Genomic DNA, 16,600 nt, shown 5'->3' on the forward strand with positions numbered 1-16,600 from the left:
AATGAAATTAGTGCTTCATAAAAAGTTTTAGGAAGGTTCCCAGAGGACGTAGAATCGGTAAACATTTGATGAAGATGTGATACAAGCATTTCATGAAAAGTCTTGTAATATTCTACCGTATAACCATCAGGTCCCGGAGCTTTACCTAATTGCATAGAGGATATAGCCTTGGCTATCTCCTCTTGTTTAATAGGTGCATCTAACATATTGGCATCTTGAATTGAAATTTGAGGTATGTTTAACCTTTGCAAAAATCTATTCATAGTAATAGTACTATCAGAGAAGTCAGATTTATAAAGATTAGAATAAAAGTCCATAAATATCTTATAAATTTCATAAGGATCTAAAGTTTCTGTTCTATCTGGTTGGCGAATTTTTAAAATCTGTCTTCTGACCATCCCAGCCTTTAATTGACCTGCTAAAAGTTTAGCAGATTTTTCCCCATGTATATAAAATAAACTTTTAGATTTAAAAATTTGCTGTTCAATGGGAAAGGTCAGAAGCAAATAATACTGTGATTGAAGTTCGACCCTTTCTTTATATAGGTCTTCAGTAGGTTTAACTGAATACACTTTATCCATCTGTTTAATTTTATTAATAAGCACTGACAATTCCACTTTAGTTTTCTTTCTCAAGGCTGCTGAATATAAAAATATCTGTCCCCTAAGAAAATATTTCAAGGTGTCCCATATAACCAGATTTGACATTCCTTCAGTTGTATTAAATTCAAAAAATATAGAAATTTGCTCCTTAATAAAATTAACAGAAGCTGGATCCTGTAACAATATGGGGTTCAATCTCCACTGTGAGATTTTCAAAAATTTATCGGAAAGCTTCAGGGTTAACTTTAAAGGCGCGTGATCTGAGAGTGCAATGATGTCATACGCACTCTCAACAACAGAATTTAACAGACGTGTATCTAAAAAAAAAGAATTCGAGAATTCTTGTGATGGACGTGTGAAAAAAAAACAGAAATCTTTATCATTGGGGTGTTTATATCTCCAAATATCGACAAGGCCATATTCTAATAAAAAAGAGTTAATACAAGCTGCCGCTTTATTAGGAAGCGACGGATTGGTTGATGACCTGTCAATCGCCGGATTTAAGCAACAATTAAAGTCACCACCCATGATCAGCTTATATTCATTGAGATTCGGTAACTCTGAGAAAAGTTTCTTAAAAAAAATCAGAATTATCTACATTAGGTGCGTATACACACACCAGAGCTACCTTTTGCTCGCATAATAAACCAGTAAGAATTAAATATCCTCCAATCGAATCAGTAGTAGTATTAAAGTGCACGAAAGGGATTTTGGGACTAAGAAATATAGAAACGCCTCTTATTTTACTATCCGACAGCAAGTGAAATAGAGGTCCTTTCCAGAAGCGGAAAATAGCCTCACAGGAAAATAGCCACTCACAGGAGACCTTGCCCACGCCCAGGATTACGGCTGCACAGGTGGAAGGTCAACTGAGGAAGATCTGTACCAGCAAGGCGGCTGGACCGGATGGAGTTTCCCCATGATTACTGAGGGCCTGTGCGACTGAGCTGGGAGAACCACTACAGCGCATCTTCAACATGAGCCTGGAGCAGAGAAGAGTACCCAGACAGTGGAAAAAATCCTGTATTGTCCCGGTACCGAAGAAACCACAACCAAAGGAGTTGAATGACTTCAGACCTGTTGCCTTGACGTCGCACGTGATGAAGACCATGGAGCGGCTGATAATACAGAATCTGAGGCCACAAACCAGGCACGCCCAGGATCCTCTTCAGTTTGCGTATAAGGAGAAGGTGGGAGTGGAGGATGCTATCACGTATTTGCTGCACAAATCACTCTCTCACCTAGAGGGGGTCAGTTGTGCTGTGAGGATTACATTCCTTGACTTCTCTAGTGCCTTTAACACCATCCAGCCCAAGATCTTAAGGCACAAACTAACGGAGATGGGAGTAGACTCTCACATGGTGGATTGGAAAGTGGACTACTTGACAGATAGACCTCAGTATGTGCGGTTGGGAGACTGTAGGTCTGACACGGTGGTCAGCAGCACAGGGGCGCCACAGGGAACCGTACTCTCTCCGGTCCTGTTCACCCTGTACACATCAGACTTCCAATATAACTCAGAGTTCTGCCATGTGCAGAAGTTCGCTGATGACACGGCCATAGTGGGGTGTGTCAGGAATGGACAGGAGGAGGAGTATAGGAAACTGATACAGGACTTTGTGATATGGTGCAACTCAAACTACCTGCGTCTCAATATCACCAAGACCAAGGAGATGGTGGTGGACTTTAGGAGATCTAGGCCTCATATGGAGCCAGTGATCATTAATGGAGAATGTGTGGAGCAGGTTAAGACCTACAAGTATCTGGGAGTACAATTAGACGAGAAGCTAGACTGGACTGCCAACACAGATGCCTTGTGCAGGAAGGCACAGAGTCGAATGTACTTCCTAAGAAGGTTGGCGTCATTCAATGTCTGTAGTGAGATGCTGAAGATGTTCTATAGGTCAGTTGTGGAGAGCGCCCTCTTCTTTGTGGTGGCGTGTTGGGGAGGAAGCATTAAGAAGAGGGATGCCTCACGTCTTAATAAGCTGGTAAGGAAGGCGGGCTCTGTCGTGGGCAAAGTACTGGAGAGTTTAACATCAGTAGCTGAGCGAAGGGCGCTGAGTAGGCTACGGTCAATTATGGATAACTCTGAACATCCTCTACATAGCACCATCCAGAGACAGAGAAGCAGTTTCAGCGACAGGTTACTATCGATGCAATGCTCCTCAGACAGGATGAAGAGGTCAATACTCCCCAATGCCATTAGGCTTTACAATTCTACCGCCAGGACTTAAGAACTTTTTAAAGCTATTATTAATGCTTTTTGAGATGGTGATTTAGATGCATATCATATTTTTTTTACTGAGTTAAGTATTGTATGTAATTAGTTTTGCTACAACAAGTGTATGGGACATTGGAAAAAAGTTGAATTTCCCCATGGGGATGAATAAAGTATCTATCTATCTATCTATCTATCTAAAACCTGTCCTCATCCTGTTTTCGTATATGATTTTCTTGCGCAAAAATAATATCTGCATTAAGTGCTTTTAATTTCTTTTTCTTTATAAATTATTTTTTTATTAGTTTTTCTATACATTTTACAAATTAAAAACCCCAAATCCCAATGAGGAACATTAATACAGTGCAAAATTAAGCATATAATGACAATATGCTACAAAGGAAGAGAATTTGACAAAAAAGCACCTAAATTGAAGACAAGAAAAACTTAGTATCCTCCCCAAGCCCCACAACACAAAAAAAAACAACTCCAGACCAACCACAACACAATATAGAGAGTATAAATCAGGACAATCAAACTCCCAGACTGTGAATACACTTAGCAACAGAGGATAATAATGCCTACTACCAGAAAAAAAAGGGAGCTGAAAGCAAGGGACCGAGAAGAAAAAAAAAACCCTAGTCAAGAGGAAGGTTATGAAAGTACTCGATAAAGGGTCCCCAGACCTTATGGAACTTTAGATCCGAATTAAGAACTGAATAATGAATTTTTTCGAGGTCCAAGCAGGCCATAATGTCGTTAAGCCATTGAGCATGAGTGGGCGGGGCAACATCTCTCCATCTAAGGAGGATCAAGCGTCTAGCCAGGAGAGAGGCAAAGGATAATATTCGGCATTTGGTCGGACTCAGACGTAAATCTGTCTCGCCCCAGAAACCGAACAAAGCAATTAAGGGGTTTGGTTCAAGGTGCTGATTCAGAATACACGATAACGTAGTGAAGACATCTTTCCAAAATTTCTCCAAGCTAGGACAGAACCAGTACATATGGATGAGAGAGGCCATGCCCCTCTTGCATTTATCACAGAGCGGACTAATGTTAGGGTAGAATCAAGATAGTTTAGATTTAGACATATGGGCTCTATGAACAATCTTAAACTGTAAAAGGCAATGGCGAGCACAAAGAGAGGTTGAGTTAACCGATTTGAGAATCGAGTCCCAGCTCTCATCGGATAAGGAGGTATTTAAATCCTGCTCCCAGGCCATTTTAATTTTATCCACAGGAGCCCGTCGTAAGGCTGCTAATTTATCTCGAATAATTGATATTAAACTTTTACCTAGTGGATTAATGGAAAGAAATAAGTCCATAGCATTTTTCACAGGCATTTCAGGAAAGTTAGGAATTAAAGGAGCAAAAAATTGTCTAATTTGGAGATATCTAAAAAAATGAGCATTGGGCAGATTGAACTTAACAGAGAGCTGCTGAAAAGAAGCGAAGCGATTATCAATAGTGCTTTTAATTTCTTAAAAATCTTTTTACGCTTAATGGGGTGATTGACACCATTCCAATTCCAAGATATTATATTGATTTTATTAACATCCATGTTTAAAATTGAATTTAATATTATATAAAAGAAATGTTACGCAAGTACAGATTAAACCAAAAGGCGCGGGTATAACCAGAAGGAGTGACACATTTACGAAAGAGAAATCCATCAAAAGAATTGCCCAATTAAGAAAAGAACCTACTCTAATAGACCCTTCCCCCCTCCCACTACCCAAAAGATAAGAATTAAAGAACCAATAGGCTGGTCCCATGCTAACTAATAACCCTTAACCCTGTTCTCCATCTTGCAGCTTCGTATAATAAAAATAAAGCAAAATTCCCATGGAAAATAGCCATAATAAAAGGCTCAAACAGAATTCAACTGCTATAATGTTATGTCTAACATTAGTAAAAAGATAATCAACAACGGCCATCTTAGAATCAGCTAAAGTAGCTTAAACACATATTCAGAAAAAGGAATAAATCCGAGCAAATAATGTTGCAAACAATATTCTTTCTCTCGAAAAAGAAAAGTAAATGAATATATATATATACAAAACAGACCTAAAACTGTAAGTATTGAAACAAGTAAAAGAAATAAAAAGATTAATACACAACAGGTCCTACACGGACCATTAAAGTACAATACTATAAAGGTTCCCTACAAGACAGTTATATATGTACTAATTATTAATAAGGTAAAAAAATTAAATCAGCCACGTCCCATACCAAAGAATGAAAAGGTATAGAATGTACTTAACTCAGAAGCTCCATAAACAACTCATATAGCAAATACTTCAAAATTGCCTATTGAGTAATTGGAATAACTTTAATATTTTATTCAGTAGGCTTAACTTTAAGGTTTTTAATATACTCCCATCCCTCCTGAGGAGAGTAGATTCTTAATGATTGAGATTTTTCAGGAAAAATTATCAGCTTTGCTGGAAAGCAAAGGGAGGGATTTAAATCTAATTTCTACATTTCACTCATAACTTCTCGATAATTCTTTCTTTTGGCAAAGATCTTGGGAGAATAGTCTTGGACTATATGAATCTGTGTTGAATTAAGGAATAATTTCCACTTCTTTCTGGCTTCTCGAAAAATAGCTTCTTTAGTCGCATAATAATGCAAAGAAAGTACAACTACTGGAGGATGTAATCCGGGTGAATGCCGAGAAAATGGAATTCTGTGAGCTCTGTCAATTAAGGGGCTAGCTTCGAGGGTCTCATTGAAAAATGAGTACAACATATCTGAAAAGAATTTTAACAGATCGCCAGCTTCAGTATTTTCAGGCAGTCCCAGAATACCAGATTCCTCCGACACCCTCTACTATCTAAATCTTCTTCTTCGTTTTAGATAGTTCCAAGGTAATTTCACTGAAGATATCTTCATTCCTTGATCTTTAATAGTTTGCTTGAATAGATCATGCTCACTCTCGATTCAGGTTGTAGTCTGTTGAAGTGTTTGAAGTTGAAAGTCCAAGTTTTTCAAAGAGTCTTGAATCATAGAAATAGCTTTTTCACGCTTCCCCTTTGAACCGGCCAGCTTATCAATTTTAATATTAAGTGATCCGAATTCCGATCTCATGTCTTGTATTGAAGAAAATATTCTTGCTAGTGTAACAGATTCCTTCATTTTCTTGGTTTGTTCCGTTTGCTCTGTTTCAGGAAAAGTCTTGCCGCTTCTCAGTTCAATACCAGAATGACTTTTTTTGGCCACTGTAATTAAGTCGTAAATCCTTCAGTAGAAATAATAAATCCTTCAGTAGAAGTAATAAATCATAAAACTGAAAGGGATCTGTTTTTATGCGACTTACTTCATATGTTACAAAATGGAGAATGGGTGTAAATGTAGGAGGGGCTTTGTTGAAAAATAAATGTGCTAGGTTTTCTAAAATTGACTCCTTCTACCTTAGGCCACAAACTTATCAATCACCCCTCATATGTCTTATGGTCTTATGTAGCATTGCAGGATGTTTTAAGACCTATTATCCAAATTCTCACCAGACTCTAATGCAACTAGAGGTGTGGGTAAGAACAAGTATACCCAGAGTGAAGAAATGAAGACAGTTGGCAGCGTTTGGAGTTCGAAAGGTGAGAAGTTAGAGGGAAATACTTCAAACTAAACACCGACAGACAGACAAGGAAATGGCAAGGCATTAGTCATTGGCACCAGACACAAGATCATAAATTCTACCTTAGATGCAGGATAGGGGTACAGAAGGATTGAACATCATTCAGGTCCAAACTATTCTCCTTGGGAAAAGGAAGTCAGGGAAAATTGTAATAAAATTTACTATTTTTGGCACATGTGACAATAATAAACCAGTCCAATTCCAGTACACAGACAAGGCAATTATGTCAAGTTAACTGTAGAGTTCCTGCATTGAGATGAATACAAAGTCATGGAAAAGAGCAATTCCATGAGCTGCTTAAAGGATAGATAACCAGAACGCCAAGATTATTGGGATCAATTATGAATTTGAGGCTGATCCTGCGTCAAGTGTTTAGAATGGACACCCTCAGATCCAGAGTACCAACAGAGGAGTGAGGAACATTGAGACAAGTAGTTGGAGGCTGGAGCAGAGTTAACAACAGGAACAGTGCAAGAGTGAGAGCCTAACCACTTGTGCAATTGCTGCTGTTTCATCATCACGGTGTGCCGAGCAGTAGCTAGAAACTCCAGTGTTGGAGAAGATCATTAATATCAAACGGACTTTCAGCAGCTGACAGCTGAATCAGCTCAGCAGCCTGGATATGGGAGAGAATAGAACCATATCTGCGAGAGTGGCAGAGATCTAACCACCCACGCTTGAAGGATCAAGGCACCACCTTCCCAGGAACGCAGTCCAACAGACACACAATGAGGCAGCATTAATCCTGTGCTGGCTGCAAAGCTGCTTCCTTTTCAAATGTCAACATAAGAGTACAATAACCAGATAAAAGGGTAGGCCATTCAGCCTCTCACACCTGTTCTCTCATTACTATCAAAATGGAGTCAAGTTAGGAAAAGGGGAAGTACAACGAGTTCTAGGTGTTCTTGTACATCAGTCAATGAAAGCAAGCATGCAGGTACAACAGGCAGTGAAGAAAGCTAATGGCATGCTGGCCTTTATAACAAGAAGAATTGAGTATGGGAGTAAAGAGGTCCTTCTGCAGCTGTACAGGGCCCTGGTGAGACCCCACCTGGAGTATTGTTTGCAGTTTTGGTCTCCAAATTTGAGGAAGGACATTCTTGCTATTGAGGGAGTGCAGCGTAGGTTCACAAGGTTACTTCCCGGAATGGTGGGACTGTCATATGTTGAAAGATTAGAGCGACTGGGCTTGTATACACTGGAATTGAGAAGGATGAGAGGGGATCTGATTGAAACATATAAGATTATTAAGGGATTGGACACGCTGGAGGCAGGAAGCATGTTCCTGTTGATGGGTGAGTCCAGAACTAGAGGCCACAGTTTAAGAATAAGGGGTAGGCCATTTAGAACTGAGATGCAGAAAAACTTTTTCACCCAGAGAGTGGTGGATATGTGGAATGCTCTGCCCCAGAAGGCAGTGGAGGCCAAATCTCTGGATGCATTCAAGAGAGAGTTAGATAGAGCTCTTATAGATAGCGGGGTCAAGGGATATGGGGAGAGGGCAGGAACGGGGTACAGATTGTGTGTGATCAGCCATGATCACAGTGAATGGTGGTGCTGGCTAGAAGGGCCAAATGGCCTACCCCTGCACCTATTGTCTATTGTCTATTAGACCAGAGTATAGCTGATCTTCTACCTAAGTGTCATCTCCTGCACTAACCAGTATCCCTTGATACTTAAACACCTGTTAAATGCAGTTTGGAACATAGTCAACATCTGATCCTCCATGGCCCTCTTTCCTAGAAAAATATTCACCACCCAACAGCTGAAGAGATCAGGTTTCAGGATTCTACAGCCAGGGAAATCTACTGTCAGATCTAGTGAGATTTTTTTGGATTATATTGAAGTGAACTCTCTTTTTTTCTAAAGTCAGTGAAATTGCTCCTTCTGTGGCAAACCTGCATCCCAGGAACCCATTTATTCAACTCTCATGCCTCCTAAACATGGACCACTTGAACTGGTGCCTGATGCAGAGTGTATCATAAAATTTGTTTCGTGGCGGCAGTTGCTGTGTAATACATTAAAACACTACACTTCAATTAAAAAATATAAAAATTAAATTGAACAAGTAGTGCAAAATATCGCCCACTGACAACTCACCTTTTACAGATTTTGAACTATCTATGTCTAAGCACACCAAACAGTTGCTCTCCTTACCCTGCCGGGGGAAGCTAGGCCTTCAGAGCTAATGGACACATGATGTCTATTTTGAGAACTCACCATCCTTGTTTTATTTTCAAAGCACTGTCTATGCAGCAAATGCCTGATGATGTTCACATAGCCCTCACTAATGCATCTGTGGAGGACAATAGGGAGCTTGCTAAAATGGCTGATAGTCCACACTCAGCCATAAGACAGAGGTGCAGAACTCGGCCACTGGACCCATCGAGTCTGCTCCACCATTTCATCATGACTGATCCAATTTTACTCTCAGCTCCAACCTCCTGCCTTCTCCCCATATCCCTTCATGCTCTGACCAATCAAGAATCTATCAACCATCTTAATTATTCATAAAGATTTGGCCTCCACAGCTGCCTGTGGCAAACAATTCCACAGATGCACAACTCTCTGGCTGAAGAAGTTCCTCCTCATCTCTGTTCTAAAAGGATGCTTCTCTGTTCTGAGGCTGTGTTCTCCGGTCTTCGACTCTCCCACTATGGAAAGTATCCTCTCCGCATCCTCTCTACCAAGGCATTTCACTATTCAATAGGTTTCAATGAGGTCACACCTCATTCTTCTGAATTCTAGTGAATAGAGGCTCCAAGTCATCAAATGCACTTCGTACACCAAGCTGTTTAATCCTGGAATCATTTTCATGAACCTCCTTTAAACCTCTCCAGATTCAGCACAGATTTCTAAGATAAGAGGCTCATATCTGCTCACAACACGCTAAGTGAGTGTCATGGTCCTGTCTGGCAATTCCTCATCTTGCTATTACCTCCTCAATTGGGCCTTAATCTCCTCGTCTGATTTCCAATCATTCCCAGTTCCACTAATTACAGCACACCTGGTTCCCATTAGTGAAGATAGGATAAAACTCCAGCATCACAGCCATGCTTTGCCAATTTGTTGGTTGACTCTAGTGTGAGTAAACCTTGTTTCCTGATTCTGTAGAACTGGCAGTTCTAAGCTCTGCATCATTTCCTGGATACTCTACGTAAACCTTGTCTCTGGGTAAAGACTCTCTTGGATACCGGTTCCCTGTTCGTGATGGTGTTAATGCCTCACAACTCTGCCTCCACACCTGTATCCTGCACTTGGGTTCATCCTCAGCCTTGTCTTTGCAACAGTGAGGCCCACCAGTGCTTTATAAAGTCTCAACATCACAGCCAGGCGGAGGTGCATGATTTCTCTTCCTTTCCCTGCCTCAATATGCCTGGTCAGCAGGGCCTCCAACACACACGTGCCTGCAGATGCAAAAAACAAAACAATGCTGGGTCAGTTTTTTTACTATGCTTGCTTTGGTACGAATGCCAGGAAGTGCCTTGCAGCTTTGACAGTGCCGGTGCACTGAGACATCAGAGGTCTGTGAACATGGTGGAGTCCAGCTGCTGGGTTGTCTACCGTTCATTATGGACACCCTTTCACGGTGACCCTTCTTGTGTGACACGGGTGCTCAAGTGAATGCGCTGCCAGCATTGCCTATTGATCAGAAGGCAAAGAGAGACAAAGCCTCCTGGAGGTCGCCAATGGCAGCAGGATCTAGACTTACAGAACACAACGTCCACAAGGACTGTTAGTTGATCTTAAGACGTGCCAGCTTGTGGATGTCAAGGACTTTGAGTTGTTTTACTATTCCTCCAGTAAGTTCCCCACAACGACTCCGTCAAGTGCATGTAACACCACATGTGAGTTCACCCGACTGCTGGGTGAATTCCTAAAACTCACCAAGCCCACATTCTCCACAAAGCATGGGGTCGAGCACCGCATTCCCACAACTGACCCATCTGTCAATGCCCCTCCTCCCCCCTCCCCCCTCTCGGCATTCTAGAAATACATCCTTGAGATCCAGTACCACCTTGATTTTCCCAATCTATATGTTTGGCACAGCTTTGTGGGCTGAAGGGCCTGTATTGTGCTGTAGGTTTTCTATGTTTCTACCTGCATATTGAAATTCCCCATAACTACCATATCGTGAATGTAGATGTGCAAGTAAAGTGAACACAGAGTGTATTTGGTTGTGAAGAAGACAATAACATGAGAATTAAATGGTCATTTTTATTTCAGATTTCTGGCATCTGCAATATGTTTTAATGACTACCATAAGGTTATTTGTACAGTGAATATGTTGAGATTAACCCTCATGAAATAATCCAATCAATTAGCTCATGATCTAAATTTGATGATTATTAAATTGAATTATTAAAAGTTCCACACTCTTCTCACTCATTTTATTTTTCCTTATTTGGGTCATTTTTTATCTTGTAATTTTAGTCTTTAATGCTGCAGTGTATAAAAATACACACTGTTTAGGCACACTTGTACAATGCAAACTGAGATGCTTAATTCAGTTCAAATTTTCTGGCTGCTCCCTGATTATTAATGTTTCTGTATAACCTCTGACATACAGAGAAGGGACAGAGGCTCATCAAAACTACAAAACCTTTTATGCTCCAAAGAGTGTGAGTGAATAGTTTGTGGGGTGATTCTGGAAACTTGTGACCACTTCTTGTGGCTTTGATCTTCTACAAAGATGACTATGTCCATAGCAAATATTGCATTGCAAGAGACAGCAATGATCAAATGATAAGCTAAGGAAAAATGGTCTCTTGGCCATAATAGTTCATAAAATGAAATTACATTACTACAAAAGCTGGAACAGTTTAAATTAGCTGCTCAGAATTGAGGTATTTACATTAGAGGTTTCAATACATATGACTGAGTCTGACTCTTTCTGTAAATAGTGCATAAAATGCTTGGGCTGCTCTTTTGTCAAATAGCAACTAACATTGTAGAAGTTGCTGGTAACATATCTACATAAAACAATGCAGTACAGAAGCTATTCTTCCAACCGAAATAGGTCCTGAAATAAACACTACACCAGCAAATATTTCAATGGCATAGAAAGGAGAAGACATATTGAACAAATCAGTACAACGGTTATATAATAATTTCAATTCTAAACTATTAAAATTGAGTAATAGACACTAAATGTTGGAAGAATTCAGCAGGTCAGGCAATAACTATGGAGAGGAATATTGATGCAGCTATAAAGAAGGCAAGACAGCAGTTATGTTTCATTAGGAGTTTGAAGAGATTTGGTTTGTCACCCAAAATAGTCAAAAACTTCTATAGATTTACCATGGAGAGCATTCTAACAGGCTGCATCATTGTCTGGTAAGGAGTGGTGGTGGGGGTGGGGTGCTACTGCACAGGATTGAAAGAAGCTACAGGAAGTTGTAAAATGAGTCAGCTCTATCTTGGGTACTAGCCTCCATAGTATCCAAGATTTCTTCAAGGAGCGATGCCTCAGAGAGGTGGTGGCCATTATTAAGGACCACCATGTGGTAAACTACAGACAAACCCGTGTGGGCCTGTGACTGTAGGGGACTGATGGCGGAACAGCATGCAGAGCTGCTGGTAAGAGACGCCTTCGTTACGGGGATCAGGTCAGTGTACGTGCGCCAGCAGCTGCTGGAACACGCCGATCTTACCTTACATTCGGCGATGGAGCTGGCCGACAGGCTGGAGGCTGCGCTGCATGATGCTGACACTGTCCAGGTGCGCGATCTCCCGCCGGCCCCGTGAACGCTGCAGACCCTGCAACCCGCCGGCGAATCGACCTCGGCTGCTGCCAGTCGCAGGTCCGCGCAGTGTTACTTCTGTGGACTCGAAAAGCACCCCCGAAAACGCTGCCCGGCCCGAGAAGCTACCTGCTCCAGCTGCGGAAAGAAGGGTCACTTTGCCAAGGCCTGTAAGTCCAAACCACGAGCAGGGTCGAGCAGCGCTGCGTGCGAGGCATGGGGGTTGCCATCTTGGTCGCCGCCATCTTGCCTGCCCGCCTCGTGCGAAGCATGGGGGCAGCCATCTTGGTTACCATCTTGCCTGCCCGCCGCGTGCAAGGCATGGGGGTGGCCATCTTGGTTACCACCATCTTGCCTGCCCGCCGCGTGCAAGGCATGGGGACGGCCATCTTTGTCGGCACCATCTCTCCCCGCCTCTGACCCACGGGTGCTTACCGGGCACCTAGACGACGATGCAACTCTGGCCTCCGTGACCCTCGATCAAAGCGCTCCACACCAGCTCGCAAGGTCAATGATGGTGTTACGTATTCAGGCAACAATAAATATATATGAGTTAGTCAAGGGTTTTTATAACAAATAACACGTTTATTAAACACTGAAAACAAAACCCTTCAAAAGTAAACAAACTCAAACGTAACCGGAAAACAGCTGCTGTGCGACAGCGTAAACAGTTCTTAATAGCGTTGCAGTCCAAACAGTCCTTAAAGCGGTATTGGAAAAAAAACAGTTCTTTAAAGCGGTATTGAAAAAAAACAGTTCTTTAAAGCGGTATGCCGAAAGTTCAAAAGCTCACAGTCCTTTTAAAAGGAGAGACTTTTTAAGGTGATTTAAATTCTCTTCCACGTCGTTGTCCTTTGATTTCCCTGGCGTCGAACTTTCCCACGAAGAATTTTATGGAATATAACGGCTTAAAGGTACTGACCTTCCTTCCACACTATTCTCAATCTCCCGCTATCCCAGCGGAGATTACCACGAGAACAGTCAACGAAATCCTTCCGAATGAGGATCAAATAAGGTCGAGACCAATCCACCGTCGAAAATCGATTCTCCTCGATTTTTATTTTCCAAACTGTTATCTTCACTCTCCACCAGCAAAGAAACTACTGGCAATGATCTTTTTAAACTTTAGGCATTATATAAAACTTCATTTTTAACTAAACTGCGTCATCACATTAAATCACGCAGTGACATGAAGTCAGCTTGGCAAATCCCGCCACGAACTGCCCCACCTGACAGGGTGGGTCTTCCTTTTATACCCTGTAAAAAACCTGTCACATGACCTCTACTGGCAGGAAAATGACGTCACTCCACCATCACAAGACCATTACCTCATGTCCAGTATAACTTCAACCCCAGTCACGTGACAAGGATACCACTGTCACGTGTCACGGGTACGTAACACCTCCCTCCAAAAAAAACATTTTTCGTCTGACAAGAACAAAAATTTTTAACAATTACTTACAAAGAAAAACAAATGTATAAATTATATAACATATACAATATACAATACAGTAGGAGTGTTACAATAAAAAAAACCACTCCAAAAAAAATTACATTGTACATTCAACATCGAGGTAGACAATCAGCAACCACATTATCTTTACCTTTAACATGAGTTATCACAATATTGTACTCTTGTAACATCAAACTCCAATTTAATAATCTTCTGTTTTTGTTTTTCATCTTACTCAGAAAAACTAACGGATTATGATCAGTGTAAACAATAAGTGGTTTTCGAGTTGTACCAACATATACCTCAAAATATTCCAAAGCTAAAACAAGAGATAACAATTCTTTCTCTATTGTTGAATAGTTTCTTTGATGCTTATTAAATTTCTTAGAAAGGTAAGCTACTGGATGATCAACCTCATCAACCTCATTCCTTTGCATCAATACTGCTCCCACAGCTTCATCACTAGCATCTACAGCTAATGAAAAAGGTTTTCCAAAGTCAGGTGCCTTAAGCACAGGTTGTTGACATATCATTGTTTTCAATTTTTCAAATGCTTCCTGACAAGGCACTGTCCACACAAACTTCACATTCTTCTGCAAAAGGTTAGTTAATGGAAGGGCAACATTAGCAAAATTCTTACAAAATTTTCGATAATATCCTACCATTCCCAAAAATCTTCTGAGAGTTTTTTTCCCCGTCGGAGTGGAAATCTCTAAAATTGCCTGAACTTTTGCCTGAACAGGAGCTACCTTACCTTGACCTACAACGTAACCAAGGTAAGTCACAGTGGCATGTCCAAATTCACTCTTGGCTAAATTAATAGTTAAGTTAGCTTTTGAAAGCTTTTCAAACAATTTCTCCACCGCAATTATGTGTGCTTCCCAAGTATCATTTCCTGTCACTAAATCATCAATATAAGCAACAGTATCTTTCAAACCCTGAATCACAGAATTAATCATCCTCTGGAAAGTACCTGGGGCAATCTTCATCCCAAATGGAAGAACATTATACTCATATAACCCAGATGGAGTTACAAATGCAGAAATCTCTCTACCTCTGTCCGTTAATGGAACACACCAATACCCTTTCAATAAATCAATCTTTGTAAGGAACTTTGCTTTTCCAACCTTATCTACACAATCATCTACTCTAGGAATTGGATATGCGTCTGTTTTCGTTACAGCATTCACCTTCCTATAGTCTGTACAAAATCTAATACTACCATCAGGTTTTGGCACCATAACACATGGCGAACTCCAATTCGAGTTAGAATGTCTAATAATATCATTCTCTAACATGTATTCAATTTCTTTCTCAGCAAGTTCACATTTTTCCATGTTCATCCTATATGGATGTTGTTTAATAGGTTTGGCATCTCCAACATCTACATCATGTGAAGCTATAGTAGTCCTTCTCGGAACATCTGGAAACAAATCCTTATATTTAAAAATCAATTCCTTCATCTGTTGTTTCTGCTCTAGCTGTAAATGTGCTAATTTCTCATCCATATTTTCCAAAATGGTCGAATTAGGTAACCTAACAGAAACAATGTTAGATTTAGAATGAAAGTCAGATGAATCATCCATCATGTTCCCAGTTAAATCAAACTCATTCTCACTAACCACAACAGTCACAGTATCAGATTGTTTCTCAAAATATGGTTTAATCATATTTATGTGGCAAAGTTGTGTTGACCTTCTACGATCTGGAGTTTTTATTATATAATCCACATCATTGATTCTAGACACAATTTCATAAGGACCATGAAATCTAGCTTGTAAAGGATTTGTCTGCACTGGGAAAAGAACCAACACCTTATCTCCAGGCTTAAACATCCTCATCCTAGCTTCCTTATCATACCAAGTTTTCATTTTCCCCTGAGCCAACTTTAAATTTTCCTTGGCTAAACTACAAGCTTTATGTAACCTGTCCTTAAATTTCAAAACATAGTCCAACAAATTAGTATGCACTTCCTTACTAATCCACTGTTCCTTCAATAAAGCTAAAGGTCCTCTAACTCTATGCCCAAACTCAAGTTCAAATGGACTAAAACCTAAAGATTCCTGTACCGATTCCCTTACTGCAAATAAAAGTAAGTTTATACTCTCATCCCAGTCACTTTCATTTTCCACACAATATGTCCTAATCATATTCTTGAGGGTAGAATGAAACCTCTCCAAGGCACCTTGTGATTCTGGATGGTATGCAGACGAAGTGATTTGCTTAGCTCCCAATTTATAAACTATCTGTTGAAACAATCCAGACATAAAATTACTGCCTTGATCAGTTTGTATTTCCTTAGGCAATCCAAAATAAGTAAAGAATTTTATAAGAGCCTTCGTCACAGTTTTAGCTTTTATATTCCTAAGTGGTACTGCCTCTGGAAACCTAGATGAAGTACACATGATAGTCAACAAATACTGATAACCAGTTTTTGTTTTTGGTAATGGACCAACACAATCTACAATAACTTTAGAAAACGGTTCACCGAATGCTGGAATAGGTTGTAATGGAGCTACTGGTGTAACCTGATTTTGTTTACCCACAATTTGACAAGTATGGCATGTCTTACAAAACATCGCCACATCTTTTCTTAGACCAGGCCAGTAAAAATGTTTTAAAATCTTGTCCACAGTTTTCCTTACCCCTTGATGTCCACCTAAAGGCACACTATGAGCTAAAGTCAAAATCTCCTTCCGATAAACTTTAGGAACAACTACCTGGTAAACAACATTCCATTCCTCACTTGCAGGAATTGTAGGCGACCTCCACTTCCTCATCAACACTCCTTTTTCCAAGTAATATCCTACTGATACCTTCTCAATTTCACTACCTAGTAAAGCTTGTTCCCTTAATTTTATAATCTCAGGATCTCTATTCTGCTCTGCTATCATCTCCTTCCGAGACAGAGATAAATCTTCATAGTCAGACTTACTCCCAGAA

Source organism: Hemitrygon akajei, chromosome 5 (genome assembly GCF_048418815.1).
Source record: "Hemitrygon akajei chromosome 5, sHemAka1.3, whole genome shotgun sequence".
NCBI lineage: Eukaryota > Metazoa > Chordata > Chondrichthyes > Myliobatiformes > Dasyatidae > Hemitrygon > Hemitrygon akajei.